Genomic DNA, 24048 nt, shown 5'->3' with positions numbered 1-24048 from the left:
TGACATTATCAGTGTGGTCAGTGATGGGTCTGGATAAGCAGTGACATTATCACTGTGGTCAGTGATGGGTCTGGATAAGCAGTGACATTATCAGTAATTAATCTCATCTGTAATCAGCTCTCACTGCATCTTGCTGTTCTAGCCACGTTGGCGGGTGCAGACGTATTTATTTGTTATTTTCATTTTAATAGGCAGTGGTTAAAATGAGTAAATAACTTTCTCCGGCATACGAGTGATGGAGTAACACATAATGCGTCTCTCCCACTCCTCACTCTCTCTGCCTCTCTCCCTCCCCCTCCGCCCATTATCTCTCCCCATACTTCTCCCCTTCTCCCCAAATTTCCTCCCCTCTGACTTTCCATCTCCTCCCCTCTCTTCATACTCCTCCCCACTCTCCCCCCACACTCCTCTCTCTCCAGCCACACTCCTCCAATCTCTCTCCCCACACACCTCCCCCTCTCTCTCTGCACCCCCCCTCTTCCCACTCTCCTCTCACTCTCCAACCCCACACTCCTTCTTTGTCCCAACACACTCACCACTCCTCCCATTCTGTCTCCCCACACTCCTCCATCTCGGTATCCCTCCATTCCTCCCCATCTCTCTCCCCACCCAAGTCCCCCTCTTTGCCCACATTCCTACCCCTCACTCTCCCCACACTCCCCCTATCTCTCCCAATACTCCTACCCCTCTCTCTCTCCGCTCCTCGCTCTCCCCATCCCTCCACTCTCTCCCCACTCCTCCACTCTCTCCCCACATTCCCCGCCCCTCTTTACCCTGTACCCCTCTCTCTCTCCGCTCCTCGCTCTCCCCATCCCTCCACTCCCTCCCCACTCCTCCACTCTCTCCCCACATTCAGCCTGTCCCTCTTTCCCCTGTACGCCACGCTCTCCCTGCACTCCTATCCCCAACACCCCCTCTCCCCACACTCCTCCCTCTCTCTCTCCCTGCACTTTCCTCTCTCCCCCACCCACGTCCTCTCCCTCTCCCCCACTCATCCCCCTCTCCATCCCCACATTCCCCCAATCTCTCTCCACACAATCCTTCCTCCCTCTTTCTCACATTCCTCAATTCCCCTCTCCCCTAAAACCACCTCTCTCTCCCCACACTCCTCCACATCATTATCCCCACACCCCCTCTCTCTCCCCAGACTACCCCCTCGCCCGCCACCCTCATCCTGCCCTCTCTCTCTCTCTCTCCCCAAACCGTCTCTCTCCCCACATTATTCAATTCCTCTCCCCTCACCCCCTCTCTTCCCACCCTCCATCACCACACTACTCCTTTCTCTCCACTCCTCCCCTTTCTCTCCCCACACACCTTCCTCTCCCTCCACACTCCTCCCCTCTTCTTCCCCACACTCGTCACTCTCTTTCTCTCTGGATAAGCAGTGACATTATCAGTGTTCCTCAGTGATGGGTCTGGATAAGCAGAGACATTATCAGTGTGGTCAGTGATGGGTCTGGATAAGCAGTGACATTATCAGTGTGGTCAGTGATGGGTCTGGATAAGCAGTGACATTATCAGTGTGGTCAGTGATGGGTCTGGATAAGCAGTGACATTATCAGTGTGGACAGTGATGGGTCTGGATAAGCAGTGACATTATCAGTGTGGTCAGTGATGGGTCTGGATAAGCAGTGACATTATCAGTAATTAATCTCATCTGTAATCAGCTCTCACCTCATCTTGCTGTTCTATCCACTTTGGCGGGTGCAGACGTATTTATTTGTTATTTTCATTTTAATAGGCAGTGGTTAAAATGAGTAAATAACTTTCTCCGGCATACGAGTGATAGAGTAACACATAATGCGTCTCTCCCACTCCTCACTCTCTCTGCCTTTCTCCCTCCCCCTCCGCCCATTATCTCTCCCCATACTTCTCCCCTTCTCCCCAAATTTCCTCCCCTCTGACTTTCCATCTCCTCCCCTCTCTTCATACTCCTCCCCACTCTCCCCCCACACTCCTCTCTGTCCAGTCACACTCCTCCAATCTCTCTCCCCACACACCTCCCCCTCTCTCTCTGCACCCCCCTCTTCCCACTCTCCTCTCACTCTCCAACCCCACACTCCTTCTTTGTCCCCACACACTCACCACTCCTCCCATTTTGTCTCCCCACACTCCTCCATCTCTGTATCCCTCCATTCCTCCCCATCTCTCTCCCCACCCAAGTCCCCCTCTTTGCCCACATTCCTACCCCTCACTCTCCCCACACTCCCCCTATCTCTCCCAATACTCCACAGTCCTCTCATCATCCCTACCCCTCTCTCTCCGCCCCTCGCTCTCCCCATCCCTCCACTCCCTCCCCACTCCTCCACTCTCTCCCCACATTCCCCCTGTCCCTCTTTCCCCTGTACCCCTCGCTCTCCCTGCACTCCTCTCCCCAACTCCCCCTCTTCCCACACTCCTCCCTCTCTCTCTCCCTACACTTTCCTCTCGCCCCCACCCACCTCCTCTCCCTCTCCCACACTCATCCCCCTCTCCATTCCCACGTTCCCCCAATCTCTCTCCACACAATCCTTCCTCCCTCTTTCTCACACTCCTCAATTCCCCTCTCCCCTAAAACCACCTCTCTCGCCCCACACTCCTCCACATCATTATCCCCACGCCCCCTCTCTCTCCCCAGACTACCCCCTCGCCCGCCACACTCATCCTGCCCTCTCTCGCTCTCTCTCCCCAAACCCTCTCTCTCCCCACATTATTCAATTCCTCTCCCCTCACCCCCTCTCTTCCCACCCTCCATCACCACACTACTCCTTTCTCTCCACTCCTCCCCTTTCTCTCCCCACACACCTTCCTCTCCCTCCACACCCCTTCCCTCTTCTTCCCCACACTCGTCACTCTCTTTCTGTCTGGATAAGCAGTGACATTATCAGTGTAGTCAGTGATGGGTCTGGATAAGCAGTGACATTATCAGTGTGGTCAGTGATGGGTCTGGATAGGCAGTGACATTATCATTGTGGTCAGTGATGGGTCTGGATAAGCAGTGACATTATCAGTGTGGTCAGTGATGGGTCTGGATAAGCAGTGACATTATCAGTGTGGTCAGTGATGGGTCTGGATAAGCAGTAATATGATCTCTATAAATCTGACCGCGATGTTTTACATTTGATATGGTGTAAAATAAAGATTCCTTTCTTTTTTTTCTGTTCAGTTTTTATTGATTTTTCACAGAGATATATACAAAACAGTACAACACCATCGACATAAATAAAATAAAATAAGAAAAACATCATAAATAAATAAATAAATAAACAAAGGAGATAAATAAATAAACACATTTGAATACGACCGTGTGGTACACTTACCAAATAAAATATAAAAAGTGACAATGATTGGTTATCTGTAGATATTTCAATATTCGCACAAACATACCATCTCGTTCTATAAAACACAATCTTCCAATATCTAGCTTTGCATTTATCTAGTTGGTGTCATGGCTCAAATAAACGATCCATCTTTCCCACATCTTCTCAAAGAATCCCTTCTTTTTAATTCAAATGTTCGACTCTAAAGGGTTAACGCAGGTTTAATATCCATAATTAATCTAAACTTTAATGAGCACTAATTCCATCTTGCTGGTCTATCTACGCTGCTAAACACGACAGCTGAAGATGCATTAACTTGTTATTTTCTTCTTAATTAACACAGGTTAGAAATGCTAATTAACTCTCTCCGGCATACACTTGAAAGAATAACACATAATGCTGAAAATTAAAATTCAGGATCAGATCTGAGAAAGGGGGAGTTGGGTAAATGTGCTGTGTACTTCGCCCAGTGGGGAATATTAGTTCCAGACGGTGAACACGAGCTGTGGCTCTGTTCATTCTGCAGTTTATTTTGTGATGAACTTCTTCAGACCAGGTGACAGGTAGATGAGAATTCAAACCCACAGACCAGACAGCAAGGTGGGTCTGAGAGTAAATGACCAACTCATCCGTCTGGGCTTTCCACACAGCGGCACAGAGAAAGCTGCCACACATGCAGACTTCATTTATGTGCTTATTTATCAAGTCATTCAAGAGAGCATATCTCCCATCATGCAGTGTAAACCTGGCACTCGTAGAAACTGAACTAAACACTTCAATGATCAGGGACTGTTATTAAAAATGACCAATGTATGTGACAGGCAATTATAATGTTTTCTGCTTAATCTGCATGTTTGAGAAAAGTGGACATCTATTGATTTTTAAATCCCCTGATTTCAAGGCTCGAATTCAGTGGTAATAAAATATCCAAGGGCCATTTAAAAGCAGTTTGTATGTTAGTGCTGGTGTAAATTTCAGACAAAGGTTGCCGTGTTTCATGGTGCATTTTAGTTCATCTGAAATATTCCCATTTGCCGGCATATGGATCATCTCCCTCTAAACCATTCCCCTCATGTACCTGTCCAAATGTCTTAGTGTTGCCATTATGACGCTACCTATGACACTATCCACCTCTACGAGGTCACTGCACTGCCTGCTGGGCTCCATGGAATAAAGTCCTGGCAAGCCCAACATTTCCCTGTAGCTCCGACCCTTGTTTTCTGGCAACGTGTTGGAAAATATTTTCTGTACTCTTTACAAATTAGTGGCATATTTCCTAAACATGGTGACGAAACATTGTACACGTTACTCCAAGTGCGTCCTCAACAACGTCTTGTCCAACTGCACATAACTTTCCAACTTTAAAATTTTATTCACTGGCTGATGAAGACAATGGGCCAAAAAACTTCTCCATCACCTTATCCCCCTGTTACGTCCTTTTCTTGCAGCTATGTACTTTTATTCTGAGATCACTCTGCTCGACAACACTCCCCAGCTAACTACCATTCACGGTGAAGATCATGCCCTGGTTTGACTTCCCAAAATTAAAACGTCACGCTTATCTGCAAGAAAAACTATTTGCTATTTCTCAGCCCACTATCCAATTTGAATAAGTTCCTGCTTGCCAAACATTTTCACTGCCAGTGACACCACCTACTTTAGTGCCAACTGCAAACTTAAAAATTAGTCCTTGTACATCCTCACTCAACTCATTGACACAGATGACAAACAACAATGAGCCCAGCACCAATTCCCGAGACAGACCACCATTTGTCATATGTAGGTTGGCGCAGGGTCAACGATACAATGAAATGTATTTGATAAGACAACGGGTCACCTCAGCAGTAATATTCCAATGATATATAAGATAAAAATGACATTTGTAAAGTAAAAAGAACAATATTAAAATAATCAACATATATGATGTGAAATGTGTTCAGAAGCCTGATGGCCTGATGGTAGAAACTGTTCTTAAGTCTGGTGGTACGAGCAGCCATACTCCTGTATCGTCTGCCTGATGGTAACAAGGAGAACAGCCTGCGTGCTGGGTGGCTGTGGTCCTTGATGATGCTGTGTGCCTTCCGCAGGCTCCGCCGGTAGAAAATGTCCTGAATGGCTGGGAGACAGTTGCCAGTGATGTGCTGTGCTGTCTTCACCACTCTCTGTAGTGATTTGTGGCTGTGGGCAGAACAGTTCCCGTACCAGACTGTAATGCAGCCCGTCAGCAGGCTCTCGATGGTGCATCTGTAGAGGTTTGTGAGGATGCTGGCGTTCATGCCAAACTTCCTCAGTCTTCTCAGGAAAACGAGCCGCTGGCGGGCCTTCTTTGTTATTGTTTCCGTGTGCAGTGTCCAGGAAAGGTCCTCAGTGATGTGCACACCGAGGAACTTAAAGCTTCAACCTCAGCATCACCGATGTGGATGGGGAGGTGTCCACTCCCCCGCTGTCTCCTGTAGTCCACCATCATCTCTTTAGTTTTGCTGACATTGAGAGAGAGGTTATTTTCCTGGCACCAGCTGTTTAGTGCCTTTATCTCCTCTCTGTAAGCCGTCTCATTGTTGTCTGTGATGAGGCCCAAAATGGTCGTGTCGTCAGCAAACGTTAGGGAGCTGTTTGAGCTGTGCTTAGCAGTACAGTCGTGCGTGAACAGGGAGTACAGGAGAGGACTGAGCACACAGCCCTGTGGTGTGCCTGTGTTGAGGATCAGTGAGGAAGAGGTGTGGCTGCCAATTCTCACCACCTGGGGCCTGGCCCTCAGGAAATCGAATATCCATCCGCAGATGGAGGAATAATAATGTTGAATGCCGAGCTGTGGTCAGTAAAGTGACCCCCCGGCCCGGCCTCAGCCAGCGCCCCCCCCCCCACACGTAACACAACTACACCCACCCCAGACACACATGTGACCCAGCTACACACCCCTCACACACACACACACGATCCCCCTAGCCCGCCCTCAGCGCCACCCCCCACACACACACGTGACCCAACTACAGCCCCTCCCCCACACACGTGATCCCCCAGCCCTGCCTCATGTCCCCCCCCACACGTGATCCCCCCAGCCCTGCCTCATGTCCACCCCCCCACACGTGATCCCCCCCAGCCCTGCCTCATGTCCCCCCACACACGTGACCCGCTCCTCCTCTATTAAACACTTGGGTGTGATGATAGACCATCTGCTGTCCTGGAAAGACCACATTGAATCTGTATGCAAAAGGGCGAAACAAATAATTTATTTTCTCCGCCGCCTTAGACCCTTTGGGGGGCGAGCAGACAGATTCTCCTTTTGCTCCTTACTTCTGTGAGAATGAGTGTTCTTCAGCATCGCAACGCATGTCCCGCACAAGACTAGACCACTTCTATTGGAACACAACATGAGCAGCCACACGTTGCTTGCTGTCGAGTCACCCATATCTGGGAGTCGATGGTGGCAGGTTAGTAAAGGGGGAGGTGCAGCGAGATCTGGGTGTCCTTGTACACCAGTCACTGAAAGTTCGCGTGCGGGTACAGCAGGCAGTGAAGAAAGCTAATGGAATGTTGGCCTTCATAACGAGAGGATTTGAGTATAGGAGTAAAGAGGTTCTTCTGCAGTTGTACAGGGCCCTGGTTAGACCGCATCTGGAGTATTGCGTGCAGTTTAGGTTCCCTAATTTGAGGAAGGATGTCCTTGTAATTGAGGCAGTGCGGCGTAGGTTCACGAGATTGATCCCCAGGATGGCGGGACTGTGGTATGAGGAAAGATTGAAAAGCCTATGCTTGTATTCACTGGAGTTTAGAAGGTTGAGAGGGGGATCTTATAGAGACGTATAAAATTATAAAAGGATTGGACAAGCTAGATGCAGGAAAAATGTTCCCAATGTCAGGGGTGTGGGGAGAAGGCAGAAACGGAGTGCTGATTGAGAATGATCACATTGAATGGCGGTGCTGGCTCGAAGGGCCGAATAGCCTATTCCTGCACCTATTGTCTATTGTCTATTGTCTATTGACTGTCTGAAAGTGCGATGTGTAGTATTTGGTCAACTACTGGGTGGTAATTATTGAAGCAAGTCATCTAATCTTTTGGGAACTGGAAAGATGGACACTTCCTTGAAGAAGGTGGGAACTGCAGACGGCGATATTCAGTGGCGAGAGGTTGGAGACCTCGGGCAATAGCGTGGCCCGTTGACTGGCGCACGATTTCAAAACTCGACCAGGGACTACATTTGGCCGATTGCCGGAAATTTACCGGCCGTTTTCCGAGAATTTACCTGAGTCAAATATGTCATAATGTTGAAAAATGAAGAGAAGATTTACGAGGATGTTGCTGGGACTAGAGGGCCTGGGCTACAGGGATAGATTGGGCAGGTTAGGTCTTTATTCCTTGGAGCGCAAAATACTTCCGGCTGAACATAAAGGTTTATAAAATTATGAAGTGAATAGATACTGTATAAGCAAAGTATATTAAGCATGGTAGTGACTTAATTACTGGAGATGTTAGGATCAAGGTAAGAGTGAATGATGATGTAACGGCAACGAGGGGGTGGGCCAACCTTTTCACAGATGGCCGTGGTTACATAGAACGAGTTCTCGAGAAAATTGTTGAGGTAGTTGCAATAGGGCAATTTAAATGCCACTTGGTCAGGTAGGCGGATAGGAAAACTTTAGAGTTTTGGAGCTAAACGCGTGCAAATTGGAGTAGTTTCGACATTGCATCTTGCCCGATATGGAGGAGTTGGACTGCAGAGAATGCTTCCGGCTGAATGACTCTATGACTCCATGATCTCTGCCGCCGGTATGTTTTAGAAAGACCAATAGGTGATGGGAGAACGCGTCTAGGCGAAACTTTATTGGCTTGTTCAGAGCAGTTTATCCGGTAGAGATGCAGCGACCAGCTTCTAAACTGTGATGGTATTCAAGCCCTGGTGCAGCTGTCTGGCATTCACTCTATAAAAACCAGCCTCAAGCGTTATATCGAATTCTCTTTTGGTATCCCTGTCAGCATTGCGGAGAACACACATCCTTCGTGTACAGTTCAGGGTCATCTTACTACAAAACCTCTTACCTGGATATTAACGAACTGTATATCTCCCTGTTCATCCAAGTTGTCTGGTTGAGATGGAACTTAATTGTCGCTGTTCGAATGCAGCCATCGGTGTATTTTGTTGATGCAAACGGCGATGACTATTAAATATACATAGAAACATAGAAAATAGGTGTAAGAGGAGGCCATTTGGCCCTTCGAACCAGCACCGTTATTCATTGTGTTCATGGCAGATCATCCACAATCAGTAACCTGCGCCTGCCTTCTCCCCATATCCCGTGATTCCACTAGCCCCTAGAGCTCTATCTAACTCTCTTTGAAATTCATCCAGTCAATTCGCCTCCACTGCCTTCTATCGAAGAGAATTCCACAAATTCACAACTCACTGGGTGAAAACGTTTGTTCTCACCTCGGTTTTAAATGGTCTCCCCTTTATTCTTAAACTGCGGCCCCTGGTCTTCGACTCCCCCAACGCAGGGAACATTTTCCCGCATCTTGCTTGTCCCTGTCCTTTTGTAATTTTATACGTCTCTATAAGATCCCCTCTCATCCTTCTAAACTCCAATGAATACAATGAATACAAGCCCAGTCTTTCTAATCTTTCCTCTTATGACAGTCCCGCCATCCCGGGGATTAACCTCGTGAACCTACGCTGCACCGCCTCAATAGGAGGATGTCCTTGTTCAAATTAGGAGACCAAAAGTGCACACAATACTCCAGATGTTGTCTCGCCAGGGTCCTATACAACTACCGAAGGACCTCTTTACTCCTATAGTCAAATCATATTCCTGTCTATCTTCGCATCACAAACCTTCAGTAGACCTCGTTGTGCATTGACATTGTCTTACTCTTCTATTAGCGCCACGTTCAGAAATCCCTGTCTGTAACACGACAGGAGCAACATCGTTAGGTCTCGTCAGATGGCAAATGGGAGGGATCAAGAGTAAAGTGACAGGGAGGTTTTATTGTTACATGTCGCAAATAGAACAGGGAAAGTGTTACTTGAAGCATCAAGAAATTGACAAGCAAAAATAGTGCAAAATCAATCAATTTCCCAACTCAATGTGGTTTGGAGGTTGTGGTGTTTAATGGTTGTAGAGAAGAAGCTGGTGCTGAACCTGGACTTTTCAGGCTCCTATGTTTTCATTCCGACGGCAGGAATGAAATGAGTGTGTCGCCTGTGTCACTGATAAACCTGGCTGCCTTTTTGAGGCAGCAACTCCTGTAGATCCCGCGATGATTGGGAGCTCAGTCTCCTTGATGTATCTACTTGGTAGTGCTTACTTTTTGCAGTCTTCCTCGCTTTTGGGCCTTCAAGGTGTCGAACCAGACCGTGATGCAACCGGGCAACATGCTCTTCAATGCACAAGTGTAGAAATCCAAGAGGGTATTGACAGACCGAATCTCCTCAATCTGCTCAGAAAGTAAGAGACGTTGATGAGCTTTCTTTTTCATTCCATTAATGTGCCGGGTCCAGGAAAGATTTTCAAAGATATGCACGTCCAATAATTTGAAGATTTTGGCTCTCTCCACCGTCGTCCTGTAGACCTACACAGGATTGTGGGACCCCATTCTTCCACTTCCGACGTCCATAAACATTTCCTTGTGCATTCTGTCAATGAAAGCAAGTCTGTTGCTCTGGAACTCTAGGCATTCTAGATGGTGGTGTAACCCAGAGAGCGGATGCCCAGTGTGGGACTGTGGGCGTGCTGAGTTTAGATACCATTGCACCCCTGAAGTTGGATTGATTGATGTCACCGCAGATAATGAGCAGGGCATCAGGGTTTAGTCCTTAAAGGTAGTTCATGACCGAGTATAATTCATCCACTGGCACCTTACGTTTGGGTTTGGGTGTTATGTGATCGTAGACGCGTTGATAGAGATGAATTGCCCCGGTAAGTAAAAGGTACGGCTCTTAGTATTCCAGGTGGTCGCCTGAACTATACGCAGCATTCGTGAGACCAAACTTCGAGCACTGAGCGCTGTTCTGGTCTTCGAGTTATTGGAAGGAATACATTCAACTGAGAACGTCGGGGGGGGGGTCACATGTTGTTCCCTGGAAGGGAGGGCTTTAGAGTTAAAGAGAGGCCGGACAAGTTGGAAAGTTTTCCACGGAGAGTGGATGGTTGACCGGTGACATTACAGAAGTATATATCGAAGGTATTTATTCACAAAATGCTGGAGTAACTCAGCAGGTCAGGCAGCATCTCGGGAGAGAAGGAAGTATATTTCATCATTATATAGCATATAGCATATAGCATAGGGAAGGGAGACGGTGCTGTCGTTTTCCAGGGTGGTGAATTGAGAGCTGGATAAAATAGTTTTCAAGGGAGAGACGATAGCGTCAGAAGAGACCTGAGAGGCATCTCGGTTACACGTGAAGTTGTGGGTAGGTGGAACTGGGTGCCAGATGAAGCTGACGAGATGTGCTTCGATAAGAATCTACAAGAGACATTTGAAAGTATATGTATCTAAAAATGGATGGTGGGCCATGGCGAAAACGTGAGGAAGTTGGACTAAATTACTTGGACATATTGCTCGGCCTCGGCATCCGGTTCCAAAACGTCTTCGTTCGCGCTGTTTGACTATAACTCTATAAATGGCATCGTCATTGTGTTTGACTGTAAGAGTCCTCGAGACTATGTGGGCAATCAGCCTGTTATTGTGTTTCCAGGACAGTCCGCGGTGGGGCATCATTTAGGATCCACCTGGCCTGGTTGAAAAATACTTTAAACAAATAAATAGTATTTAGTATTATTTGAAGCGAGCTGTTCGATGTTCTGATTTTGGCTTCTGAGCCAATGAAGCACAGAACCTTATCTGGGGAATAAAATCCTGGGGATTATGCAATGTCGAGCTTTTGAATAATGGGGACATGAAGTGGACGGCAAGCGAACTGCAAACAAGCGCGGCCTCACCAACGTCTTGTAAACTGTAATATAACGTCCCAACATCTGCACTTAATACCGTAACAAATGAAAGACATCGTGCCAAAACTTCACTACCATCGTATCCACCGGGGACTCAAAATCCAGTGATCTGTGACGTGCACTCCTCAATCTACCTGTTCTACAGTACTCCGCAGCGTCGAACCGATCACTGGGATGGACCTGGCCTGACTTACATCAATAAAGCAAATCACAGATATCCAAACTAAATGCCGCACGCTATTCCAACGCCCACTTCCCCAGCTGATCAAAATCCCAACGTCATTCTTAATATGCATTTTGGCAATCTACCATCCCAACTGCCTTAATTTAATTTGTAAAGTTAGTAATCATACCTTGCACCATCTGAATCAATTTGTTGATATAGATGACAGACAGCAATTGTTCCACCGCTGTGTATGTCAATAGTCACGGACCTGCAGTCATAAAGTTTACGTTCATGTGGAATGGTTAATTCGGTCTCTTGATTCCACGAATCTGTCGTGACCTGCTGTGTGTTCAATGTAAACCAACATCTCCTGTTCCTTATATCTACATTCTTTATCTCCATGGTGCGGAACAGAATATAAATGTTGAGCAGGGACGTGCTATAATCAAACGAAATAAATCAATAAATCACAACTAAACACGAATTGGACGTGAAATGGAATAAATAGTTTTCAGGGTCTCTGGGTTGTCACGTCTTTCATTGTCATTGGACCACTCTCCCATAACTCAAGGATGAGAGGGGATCTTATCAAAACGTATAAGATTATTAAGGGGTTGGACAAGTTAGAGGCAGCAAACATGTTCCCAATGTTGGGGGAGTCCAGAACAAGGGGCCACAGTTTAAGAATAAGGGGTAGGCCATTTAGAGCGGATATGAGGAAAAACTTTTTCAGTCAGAGAGTTGTCAATCTGTGGAATTCTCTGTCCCAATACTCTGAATGCATTCAAGAGAGAGCTTAAGGATAGCGGAGTCAGGGGGGGTATGGGGAGAAGGCAGGAACGGGGTACTGATTGAGAATGATCAGCCATGGTCACATTGAATGGCGGTGCTGGCTCGAAGGGCCGAATGGCCTCCTCCTGCGTCTATTGTCTATTGTCTATTGTCTATTGTCTACCGTAGTAGTAGCTTCACCTGGAGACATCAACATCTTAGCAAAGCTGCAGGAAGCAGTTTCATTTGGATGAATTAATTGGCTGAAAGTTTCCATGATTTACTGGTACGTTTATGCATTCTGGTTGTAAAATATAAAATGTGCATTTTACAGATCCATTCACTGCAGTCTATTTGTGAGATTTCGATAAACTATCTTGAGATATTCACACGCTTGTAACATGTAGTACGAACCTGAGTTCGATATTGCTTCTTGCATCCTTAACCACAGACACTTGTTCACACTTTACACTTTCTCATTGGTTTCCTTTAGCGAAACTAGACATTCACTGTCGGTTGTGGTCAGAATGGGGTCTGTGGCGCTTTATTCAGATCCCAGTATCTACTGATTTGGAAGCCACTCCGGACAATGAGGCAAGTTTAAACAAGTTGTCCCTCTGTTTGGTTTGCTTGTTGTCTTCACCTGGGGGCCAATTCCATCTCGTTGCATTATCCTTCCGCAGTGGAACAAACGCCATCCTTCCAACCGACCACACACCTTCTCACTTGTTTTTTCATTAATTTTCTGTGCTTTCAATCGACGGTACTGGGTTTATACACTCAAGTACACAAAATAAGGTCTTGGTCAATTTTAGGGCATCACATTAAATGATCATTTAGGGGAAGGTCCTTATATATGGTAATTATGGGAAGGCACTAATAAATGTCCAATTAGGGGAGGACACATCAAATGTGGATTTGCGGGTGCACCGTTATTGAAGTATGGCGGGTGGATAAACAACAAATACGACATTAGCGGAGGGAAACTGTAAATGTGGAAATAGGGGAGTGCTCCCGCAAATGGGAAATCAGGAGAAGGCAAACCTACGTAGAATTAGGGGAGGGTCCTGCCTGTTTCCGTGAATGGTCCTACTTCTCTCTGTGAGTATTCATGTCTCTATGTCTCTGTGTTTTCCCCGTCTCTTTCTGCTGGTGTTCCTGGCTCTATGTGTGCTCCTGATGGTCGCCATGAAAGAACTCCCACGGTGTGTGAAAAGAAATATACAGGAACATCCTCCCATCCACCCTGCTAAATAAACAATACAATGAGCAAACTTGAGCTAGGAACATTACTCAGCATTGACCTGTTCAACTGTGTCCCTTCAGTACATTCTTTGTGTTCCCACGTCCAGGCTCGCCTCATCCATCCTGTAGGGATTGTTACATGTCGCCCTGCCCCTCGGCCACATTTCGGGAAATCTGACCACGGAGCTGTACTTCTGCTCCCTGCCAACAAACAAAAATTGAAGCAGGAGGATCCGATGCAGAGAGTTGTAACAAGCTAGACAACGGACGCGGATGACATCTTACGCGACTGCTTTAAGTCAGCAGTCACAGATTCTGTAGCTAACCTGAATGAGTGCGCCTCTGCCGTGATTGACTTCATCAACAAGTGAGTGGACGAGGGGGACTCTGTCCCTGTTGCGACTGGGTGTGGGGGAGCAAGACGAGAGCTCCGGGGTACTAACGAGGCATGTGTGCGGCCTTCATCTATGATGGAAGAGGGGAATCTCCGTTCCCTAAAGGATAATGACATCTCAGATGTCCTGGTATGGAACACTTAACCTTAGCTGCAGATGTGTCTTAGACGGAGGAATTGGAAGTAGGGGATAGAGTCTTTGCAGGAGGCATATTGGGAAGAAGTGTAGTCTAGATAGCTGTTGGAGTCGGTAGGTTCACACTATATGTCAGTTGATAGGATATCACCTGTGATGGGGAGAGTGTGATCAATAAACGGTAGGGAGATAGAAACATAGAACATAGAAAATAGATGCAGGGGAGGCTATTCGGCCCTGCGAACCTGCACCGACATTCAATTGTGATCATGGCTGATTGTCCCCTATCAATACCCGGTGCCTGCCTTCTACCCATATCCCTTCATTCCACTAGACCCTATAGCTCTATCTAACTCTAACTTAATGTAACCCCACTTTTTAAAAAGGGAGGGAGAGAAAAAAAGGGGAATTATAGACCAGTTAGCCTAACATCGGTAGTGGGGAAAATGCTAGAGTCAGTTATTAAAGATGTGATAGCATCACATTTGGAAAGTGGTGAAATCATCGGACAAAGTCAGCATGGATTTACCAAAGGCAAATCATGTCTGACGAATCTTATAGAATTTTTCGAGGATGTAACTAGTAGAGTGGATAAGGGAGAACCAGTCGATATGTTATATCTGGACTTTCAGAAGGCCTTCGACAAGGTCCCACATAGGAGATTGGTGTACAAACTTAAAGCACACGGTATTGAGGGTTCAGTTTTGAGGTGGATAGAAAATTGGTTGGCGGACAGGAAGCAAAGAGTAGGAATAAACGGGTCCTTTTCGGAATGGCAGGCAGTGACTAGTGGGGTACCGCAAGGCTCAGTGCTGGGACCCGAGTTATTTACAGTGTATATTAATGATTTGGACGAGGGAATTGAATGCAACATCTCTAAGTTTGCGGATGACACGATGCTGGGTGGCAGTGTTAGCTGCGAGGAGGATGCTAGGAGGCTGCAGAGTGACTTGGATAGATTAGGCGAGTGGGCAAATGCATGGCAGATGCAGTATGATGTGGATAAATGTGAGGTTATCCACTTTGGCGGCAAGAACAGGAAAGCAGAGTATTACCTGAATGGTGACCGATTGGGAGAAGGGGATATGCAACGTGACCTGGGTGTCATGGTGCACCAGTCATTGAAAGCAAGCATGCAGGTGCAGCAGGCAGTGATGAAAGCGAATGGTATGTTGGGATTCATAGCAAGAGGATTTGAGTTTAGGAGCAGGGAGGTTCTGCTGCAGTTGTACAGGGCCTTGGTGAGACCGCACCTGGAGTATTGTATGCAGTTTTGGTCCCCTAACCTGAGGAAAGACGTTCTTGCCTTAGAGGGAGTACAGAGAAGGTTCACCAGATTAATCCCTGGGATGGCGGGACTTGCATATGAGGAAAGACTGGATAGACTGGGCTTGTACTCGCTGGAATTTACAAGACTGAGGGGAGATCTTATAGAAACATATAAAATTCTTAAGGGGTTGGAGAGGCTAGATGCGGGAAGATTGTTCCCGATGTTGGGGGAGTCCAGAACCAGGGGTCACAGCTTAAGGATAAGGGGGAAGTCTTTTAGGACCGAGATGAGACAACATTTCTTCACACAGAGAGTGGTGAGTCTGTGGAATTCTCTGCCACACAAGGTAGTTGAGGCCAGTTGATTGGCTATATTTAAGAGGGAGTTAGATGTGGCCCTTTTTGCTAAAGGGATCAGGGGGTATGGAGAGAAGGCAGGTACAGGCTACTGAGCTGGATGATCAGCCATGATCATATTGAATAGCGGTGCAGGCTCGAAGGGCCGAATGGCCTACTCCTGCACCTATTTTCTATGTTTCTATGTTAAATCCGTCCAGTGATTTGGCCTCCACTGCCCTCTGTGGCAGAGAATTCCACAAATGCACAATTCGCTGGTTGGAAAAGTTTTTTCTCACCTCAGTTTTAAATGGCCTCCCCTTTATTCTAAGACGGTGTGTGGCCCCTGGTTCTGTACTCGCATAACATTGGGAACATTTTCCTGCATCTAGCTTGTCCAGTCCTTTTATAATTGTATATGTTTCTTTACGATCCCCTCTCATCCTTCTGAACTCCAGTGAATACAAGCATCGTCTTTTCAATCTTTCCTCATATGACAGTCCCGCCATCCCAGGGATCAATCCCACGGATGTCGGGGATGCTCCAAGTGAATTTGAATGCAGTATGGAAATTAGTAGTGCAGTTTGGAAAAATGAGTTGAGTGCAGTGCGCGAAATGTCCGTGAGTTCAGCATGGGTGCAGGAGGTGGCACCGATGCAGTCGTCAATGTAGCAGAGATGCAGTTCGGGGATAGGGCCAGTGTACGCCTCGAACAGGTATTGTTCGACGTACACTACAATGAGCCAGCCATAGCCGGGGCACACACGAGTGCCCATAGGCGTGCCTTGGATTTACAGGAAGTAGGAGGAATTGGAGGATAAATTGTTACGAGTAATGACCAGCTCCGCTAGGCGGAGGAGAGTGTTAGTACAGGGTAATTGGCTGGTTCTGCGGTCGAGGAAGAAACGGAGTGCCTTCAGGCCTTCCTGGTTAGGGATGGAGTTGTAGAATGACTGAACATCCATAGTAAAGCTGATGGAGTGGGGGCCTGGAAAAGGGAAGTAATTGAAGAGCCGAAGGGCATGTGAGGTATCTTGAAATGCGTTACACGCCAGAGAGCCGGGTTCGATCCTGACAAATGGTGCTTGTCTGTACGGAGTTTGCACGTTCTCCCCGTGACCTGCGTGGGTTTCCTCCGAGATCTTCGCTTTCCTCCCACACTCAAATGTTTGCAATTGATTGGCTTGGTATTAATGTAAAATTGTCCCTAGTGTGTGTAGGACTAGTGTTTGTGTGCGGGGATCGCTGGTCGGTGCGGACTCGGTGGGCCGAAGAGCTTCTTTCGATGTTGTGTCTCAAAATTAAACTAAACTAAACTAAACTAAACTAAACTAAACTAAACCAAACTAAACTAAACTAAACTAAACTAAACTAAACTAAACTAAACTAAACTAAACTAAACTAAACTAAACTAAACTAAACTAAACTAAACTAAACTAAACTAAACTAAACTAAAATAAACTAAACTAAACTAAACTAAACTAAACTAAACTAAGCTAAACTAAACTAAACAAAACTAAACTAAACTAAACTAAACTAAACTAAACTAAACTAAACTAAACTGAACTAAACTAAACTAAACTAAACTAAACTAAACTAAACTAAACTAAACTAAACTGAACTAAACTAAACTAAACTAAACTGAACTAAAGGCAAGTTTGCTGACGATGGCAAATTAACTGACATTAAATATGGTTGTCCAAAATTGCTAGATAACCTAGCTGCGGAATGGCCAGTGGAATTTAATGCAGATAAGTGCGAGGTGTTGGATTTTGGGAGTCGGATGGCGTAGGAGCTTCACGGTGAAAGGCGGGACCTGGGGAGTGCGGTAGAACAGAGCGATCAAGGTGTGCACGTTCATAATACCATGAGAGATATACGTAGTAGCGAAGTATTTTGGTAAACTGAGCTTCACCAGTCACGATATTGTGCATAGAGGTTGAGCATGTTAAATTTGAAAAGATTTTGGTGCGGCCACATTTAGAGTACGGTGCTCACTTTGGTCACCCAGCTTTAGGAGGGATGTCATTAAGGTAGAAACCGTGCAGAGAAGATTCACGATTTGCCAGGACTTGCGGACCAGAGCTCTAGGGAGTGGTTCAGCAGGCAGGCATCTCATGGGAACGCAGACGGCACAAGCATGATCCTACATGAAACACCATAGGGAATATATAGGGTGAACCATCCAGGATTGGGAAATCAAAATGTAGTGGACACTGGTTTAAGGCTGAAAATGAGAATGCCAGGATTTGATAGGAAACTGCGGGATATCCCTTTCACTCAATGATTGGTGGATGTGCAGAGGGAGCTATCAGAGTACCTAGTTATTGCAGGTAGGGTAATAGTTTTTCAATGAAACTAGGACAGGTACATGGATAGGAGGGGTTTTGGGGAAGGTGGGGCAAACGCGGACAGATGAGACTAATGTAGATGGGGCATTTTGGTCTGCATAGTTAAGGTGGACCGGGGAGATATGCTTCCGTGCTGCATGACTTCATAACTGGAACTCAAAGTTCAAACCGTTAGATTGCAAGCTACCCAAGCGGAATATGAAGTGCGGCGTCTGCGGTTTGCTTGTACCCTCACTTTACCAAAAGGTGACACAAAGGACAGAAGAGTCGGGATGGGAATGGGTAAATGAATGATAATGATTGGTAAGTGGAGATCCAGCAGGCTTTGGCGGTCAGAGCGCTTTGCAGGAAAGGTGTACATGAACACATCACATGCAAAATGTGGTATAAATACATTTACTTGTAAATAGGTTAAATTATGATGATTTGCACACTATGCATAACGCATACATCCACCATTAGCTTTAATTAAATGGCACAGACGGTTATAAGACCATGACACAACCGGTCTGCAGGGGGCGCGCGATCCTTTACTCTGACACATACAGGTAGCCCGGTCCAGAAATACTCAGAGCTGGTCTCATTCATTCCCTTTACTCCCTGCTCCGGCAATCAGCTCGCATTTTTCAGTCCTAAGACAGTTGATCGAATCATTCACCATGACTACTTTATTGCAATATTCCCAGACCCACCAGTGTGTCTTTGTTTCAGCTCTTAATGGACGACGCTGCTGTGGTTACCTCGTCAACATATTCATTACAGATTAACATTTATTACATCAGATTTATTTTTGAACAATCTTAAGACATATTGTGAAGGGATACTTGATTGCATTCTTCAGTTCGTCTCTGACCTTAGACTGAGTGAGCACATAAATAAACGTGTTCGTGCACGAACTTAGAATTTTAAGCATGTCCGCAGCTGAAATTGCGAATTGCCTTGGGTTACCGTAGCTTTGGACTTGGTGTAAGTTGGCAATATGCGTGTAAATGAAGAAGCACACGTCCGTAAGCCACAGGAGGATGAAACTTCCGGACACACAGAAGAGTAAAATGATCGATTTCCTTCGACTCTGCATCTCCGGGTCCTCCTGTTTCTCGCCACCGGCGTGTGCGCGGAGCTTCCTGCGGGCTCGGCTCGCCACCACGATGGATCTGACCGTCAGTATATTAAGCGTCACAATAACGAAAAATGGAACCAGAGGGGTTTAAATGGTGTGAGTCCAGGAGAAAGCAAGCCACCCTGGGTGCGAAAAATATTCCGGCTTTTCCAAACACCCGATTGGGTAGTTTACATAATAAGAATAAAATGCAAAGTAGTAGGGGATGTTCCGTAATATGCTCACCACATACACTGTTGCTATCGCCACCCTGGCGATTCTAACCGTGCAGTACTTGGTCTTAAAGCCCTGGCAACAAATGGCCACAAAGCGATCAAATGTAAAAGCGACAGTTAACCAGACTGAGCAGTCCAGGGACACATATCGCATCACTTGTTGTAGGGTGCATGCAACAGTGTGAAGGTACCCGCGAAAAATCGCATCGTAAAGGTAATATATCGCCACGTTGAAGAAGACGGCCGTTAGATCTGCTGTCGCCATCGCCACTAGATAGTGAGTGATGCACCGGGACAGTCCGCAATTTCCCCGTCCGATAACGATGATCGCCACTAAATTACCTGTGCAGAAATGAACACAGACGGCTTTTGAATCTGGTCATCAGACGCAAGGTGCTCTCCATGTTGGTGGTCATGGTGCAGGCACGACCCCTACAGCTCTACTGCGGTATGACAGTCATCCGAGCCAAATATCAATTGATCATGAAATGTGTACGAAGGAACTGCAAATGCTGGCTTAAACCGAAAATTGAAGGTGGGTTTGGGTGGTATGGGTTGAGATGAAGTAGCCGTGTCCAGCAGAGACACGGTACTAAATGCCACCTTTGCGTGTGGCTGCTTCAGTCTCCGTGTATTCCGGGAGAAAGACACTTTAAACCCTGTGTTGCTGTCATCTCCATCCGGAATTAGTACAGACTTCCGAAACCGTTCTAACAATTGTCCGAGTGATCGGCAAACAAAGGATTATAATTATGGCTTTTCAGTGGCATTCAAAGTGAGGATTTGTGTTCCCGGAGCCCGCACTTTGTATAAAACTTCACCTCGGGAACCACGCAGGGACCGCGCACTGCGAACCTTTCTGAGCCACTCCGAGTGTTGCATCTGCCCCTCCCATCGGCGACCCTCTTCAGTTCCCCGTCGGCATCGTGCGCCGACATCCCGCATCGTTTCCTCTCACTGACATCTACCAACAAAATACAAAATATGCAACTTCTTGAAGTAATTTCAGAGACACGCTGTTGTCTTGTGTTTGCGTGGCGGATACATTAGATGGGCAAACCCCGGGCAATCCTTCACTCTCCTGCTCCGACGGAGGAGTTGCAAAAATTTAACCTCTTAACGGTGTTAAATGGCTAGCGGATATAACGACTTACTGAGCAGTCCGACGACTGTGATGAAGTAATCAAAGTAATATTCGACACGGAGAAGGGTGTATAACCGGTCAAAGCTACTAGTCCCCATCGCTGATATCGGTGGGACATAAATATGTGGCCTGTGCTGTCAATGGTCTCAGGTAGATCGTAACCGCCAGTAGCTCAAGGTCCCCGGTCAGGTTTATTTATACCTCACGAAATTCTGATGTCATCAATTACATTTCTCCCAGCTGCACATTAATTCCGCTACTTATAAAGATTGTGAAATTCTGTTTATCTGAGATTTCTGCGATACCTCTTGAGATTGTCCAAAGATTGTTTTGGACATCTGCCAACACCTTCTCTGCCTGTTTCGTATCTAAGTTTTCAACATAATGGAAAGAACTGACAAATGAACCCCAGTCCGGCTCCCACCACCTCCATCTTCAATCCCCAAGCTCCCCATTCGTTCAGCCATCATTCAGGTTTTCACGCGATCTCGGTTGGGCTGACAAAAATGAACCAAACCGAACCGAACCAAACTAAACCAAACCGAAACAGACCAGGAAAGGATGGGGGGGCTGTGGACCGATGTGGTTCAGTTGTCTTGCAGCACGGGTTTAACAAATACCGGGATGGTTCCCGTTAAATTGGGATTGTTGGCGACAGAGAAGATTCACGAGGATGGTGCCACGATTGGAGGGTCTGAGCTACAGGGATAGATTAAGTAGGCTAGGACTCTATGCCTTGACGCGCATGAGGATGGGGTGATCTTATAGAGTTGTATGAAATCATGAGAGGAATAGATCGTGTAGATGCACAGAATCTGTTGCCCAGAGTAGGTGAATCGAGGACAAGAGGACGTCGGTTTCAGGTGAAGGAGAAAAGATTTAGTAGTAATCTAAGGGATACAATTTTCAAAGAAATGGTAGTGGGTGTATGAAACAAGCGTCAAGAGGAGGTAGTTGAGGCAGGGACTATCCCAATATTGAAGAAACTGTCAGACAGGTACAATGATCAGACAGGCTGAGAGGAATATGGACCACATTCGGGCAGATGGGACTTATGTAGCCGGGACTTGTTGGCCGGTGTGGGACAAATGAACTGTTTATAGAAACATAGAAACATAGAAACATAGAAAATAGGTGCAGGAGTAGGCCATTCGGCCCTTCGAGCCTGCACCGCCATTCAATATGATCATGCCTGATCATCCAGCTCAGTAGCCTGTACCTGCCTTCTCTCCATACCCCCTGATCCCTTTAGCAAAAAGGGCCACATCTAACTCCCTCTTAAATATAGCCAAACAACTGGCCTCAACTACCTTGTGTGGCAGAGAATTCCACAGACTCACCACTCTCTGTGTGAAGAAATGTTGTCTCATCTCGGTCCTAAAAGACTTCCCCCTTATCCTTAAGCTGTGACCCCTGGTTCTGGACTCCCCCAACATCGGGAACAATCTTCCCGCATCTAGCCTCTCCAACCCCTTAAGAATTTTATATGTTTCTATAAGATCCCCCCTCAGTCTTCTAAATTACAGCGAGTACAAGCCCAGTCTATCCAGTCTTTCCTCATATGAAAGTCCGCCATCCCAGGGATCAATCTGGTGAACCTTCTCTGTACTCCCTCTAAGGCAAGAACGTCTTTCCTCAGGTTAGGATACCAAAACTGCACACAATACTCCAGGTGCGGTCTCACCAAGGCCCTGTACAACTGCAGCAGAACCTCCCTGCTCCTAAACTTAAATCCTCTTGCTATGAATGCCAACATACCATTCGCTTTCTTCACTGCCTGCTGCACCTGCATGCTTGCTTTCAATGACTGGTGCACCATGACACCCAGGTCACGTTGCATCTCCCCTTCTCCCAATCGGTCACCATTCAGGTAATACTCTGCTTTCCTGTTCTTGCCGCCAAAGTGGATAACCTCACATTTATCCACATTATAGTGCATCTGCCATGCATTTGCGCACTCGCCTAATCTATCCAAGTCACTCTGCAGCATCCTAGCATCCTCCTCGCAGCTAACACTGCCACCCAGCTTTTGTCATTCGCAAACTTAGAGATGTTGCATTCAATTCCCTCGTCCAAATCATTAATATACACTGTAAATTACTGGAGTCCCAGCACTGAGCCTTGCGGTACCCCACTAGTCACTGCCTGCCATTCCGAAAAGGACCCGTTTATTGCTACTCTTTGCTTCCTGTCCGCCAACCAATTTTCTATCCACCTCAACACTGAACCCCCAATACCGTGTGCTTTAAGTTTGTACACCAATCTCCTATTTGGGACCTTGTCGAAGGCCTTCTGAAAGTCCAGATATAACACATCGACTGGTTCTCCCTTATCCACTCTACTAGTTACATCCTCGAAAAATTCTATAAGATTCGTCAGACATGATTTGCCTTTGGTAAATCCATGCTGACTTTGTCCGATGATTTCACCACTTTCCAAATGTGATGCTATCACATCTTTAATAACTGACTCTAGCATTTTCCCCACTAACGATGTTAGGCTAACTGGTCTATAAAAATCCCCGTTTTCTCTCTCCCTCCCTTTTTAAAAAGTGGGGTTACATTAGCTACCCTCCAATCCTCAGGAACTACTCCAGAATCTAAAGAGTTTTGAAAAATTATCACTAATGCATCCACTATTTCTGAGGGTACTTCCTTAAGCACTCTGGGATGCAGCCTATTCTGCCCTGGGGATTTATCTGCCTTTAATCCATTTAATTTACCTAACACTACTTCCCGACTAACCTGGATTTCCCTCAGTTCCTCCATCTCATTAGACCTCCGGTCCCCCGCTATTTCCGGCAGACGGTTTATGTCTTCCTTAGTGAAGACAGAACCAAAGTATTTGTTCAATTGGTCTGCCATCTCCTTGTTCCCTATGATCAATTCACCTGTTTCCGACTGCAAGGGACCTACATTTGTCTTAACTAATCTTTTTCTCTTGACATATCTATAAAAGCTTTTGCAGTCAGTTTTTATGTTCCTTGCCAGTTTTCCCTCGTAATCTATTTCCCTTTCCTAATTAAGCCATTTGTCCTCCTCTGCTGGACTCTGAATTTCTCCCAGTCCTCTGGTATGCTACTTTTTCTGGCTAATCTGTATGCTTCATCTTGGTTTTAATACTATCCTTGATTTCCCTTGTTAGCCACGGATGCACTACCTTTCCTGGTTTGTTCTTTTGCCAAACTGGAAGGAACACTTGTTGTAGTTCATCCATGCGTCCTTTAAATGCCTTCCATTGCATGTCCACCGTCAACCCTTTCAGCATCAATCGCCAGTCTATCTTGGACAATTCACGCCTCATACCCTCAACGTTACCTTTCTTTAAGTTCAGAACACTTGTTTCTGTATTGACTTTGTCAGTCTCCATCCTAATGAAGAACTCTACCATATTATGATCACTCTTGCCCAAGGGGCCTCGCACAACAAGGCTGCTAACTAACCTTTCCTCATTACTCAATACCCAGTCTAGAATGGCCTGTTCTCTCGTTGGTTCCTCGACATGTTGGTTTAGAAAACCATCTCTCAAACATTCCAAGAAATCCTCTTCCTCAGCACCCCTGCCAGTTTGGTTCACCCAATCTATATGTAGATTGAAGTCACGCATTATAACTGCTGCACCTTTAGTGCACGCATTTCTAATTTCCTGCTTGATG

General features: G+C 46.3%; 1 pseudogene; it reads right to left on the bottom strand.

Moving 5' to 3' along the window:
* Positions 1 to 18698: 18698 nt before the first annotated feature.
* LOC144609318 (putative G-protein coupled receptor 139) lies at positions 18699 to 20491 on the bottom strand (annotated as a pseudogene).
* Between the last annotated feature and the right edge of the window lie 3557 nt (positions 20492 to 24048).

The sequence above is a fragment of the Rhinoraja longicauda genome, chromosome 34 (genome assembly GCF_053455715.1).
Source record: "Rhinoraja longicauda isolate Sanriku21f chromosome 34, sRhiLon1.1, whole genome shotgun sequence".
NCBI classification, from domain to species: Eukaryota; Metazoa; Chordata; class Chondrichthyes; order Rajiformes; family Arhynchobatidae; genus Rhinoraja; species Rhinoraja longicauda.
The sequence above is the reverse complement of the archived record's forward strand: the minus strand, read 5'-3'. Positions and strand labels throughout refer to the sequence as shown.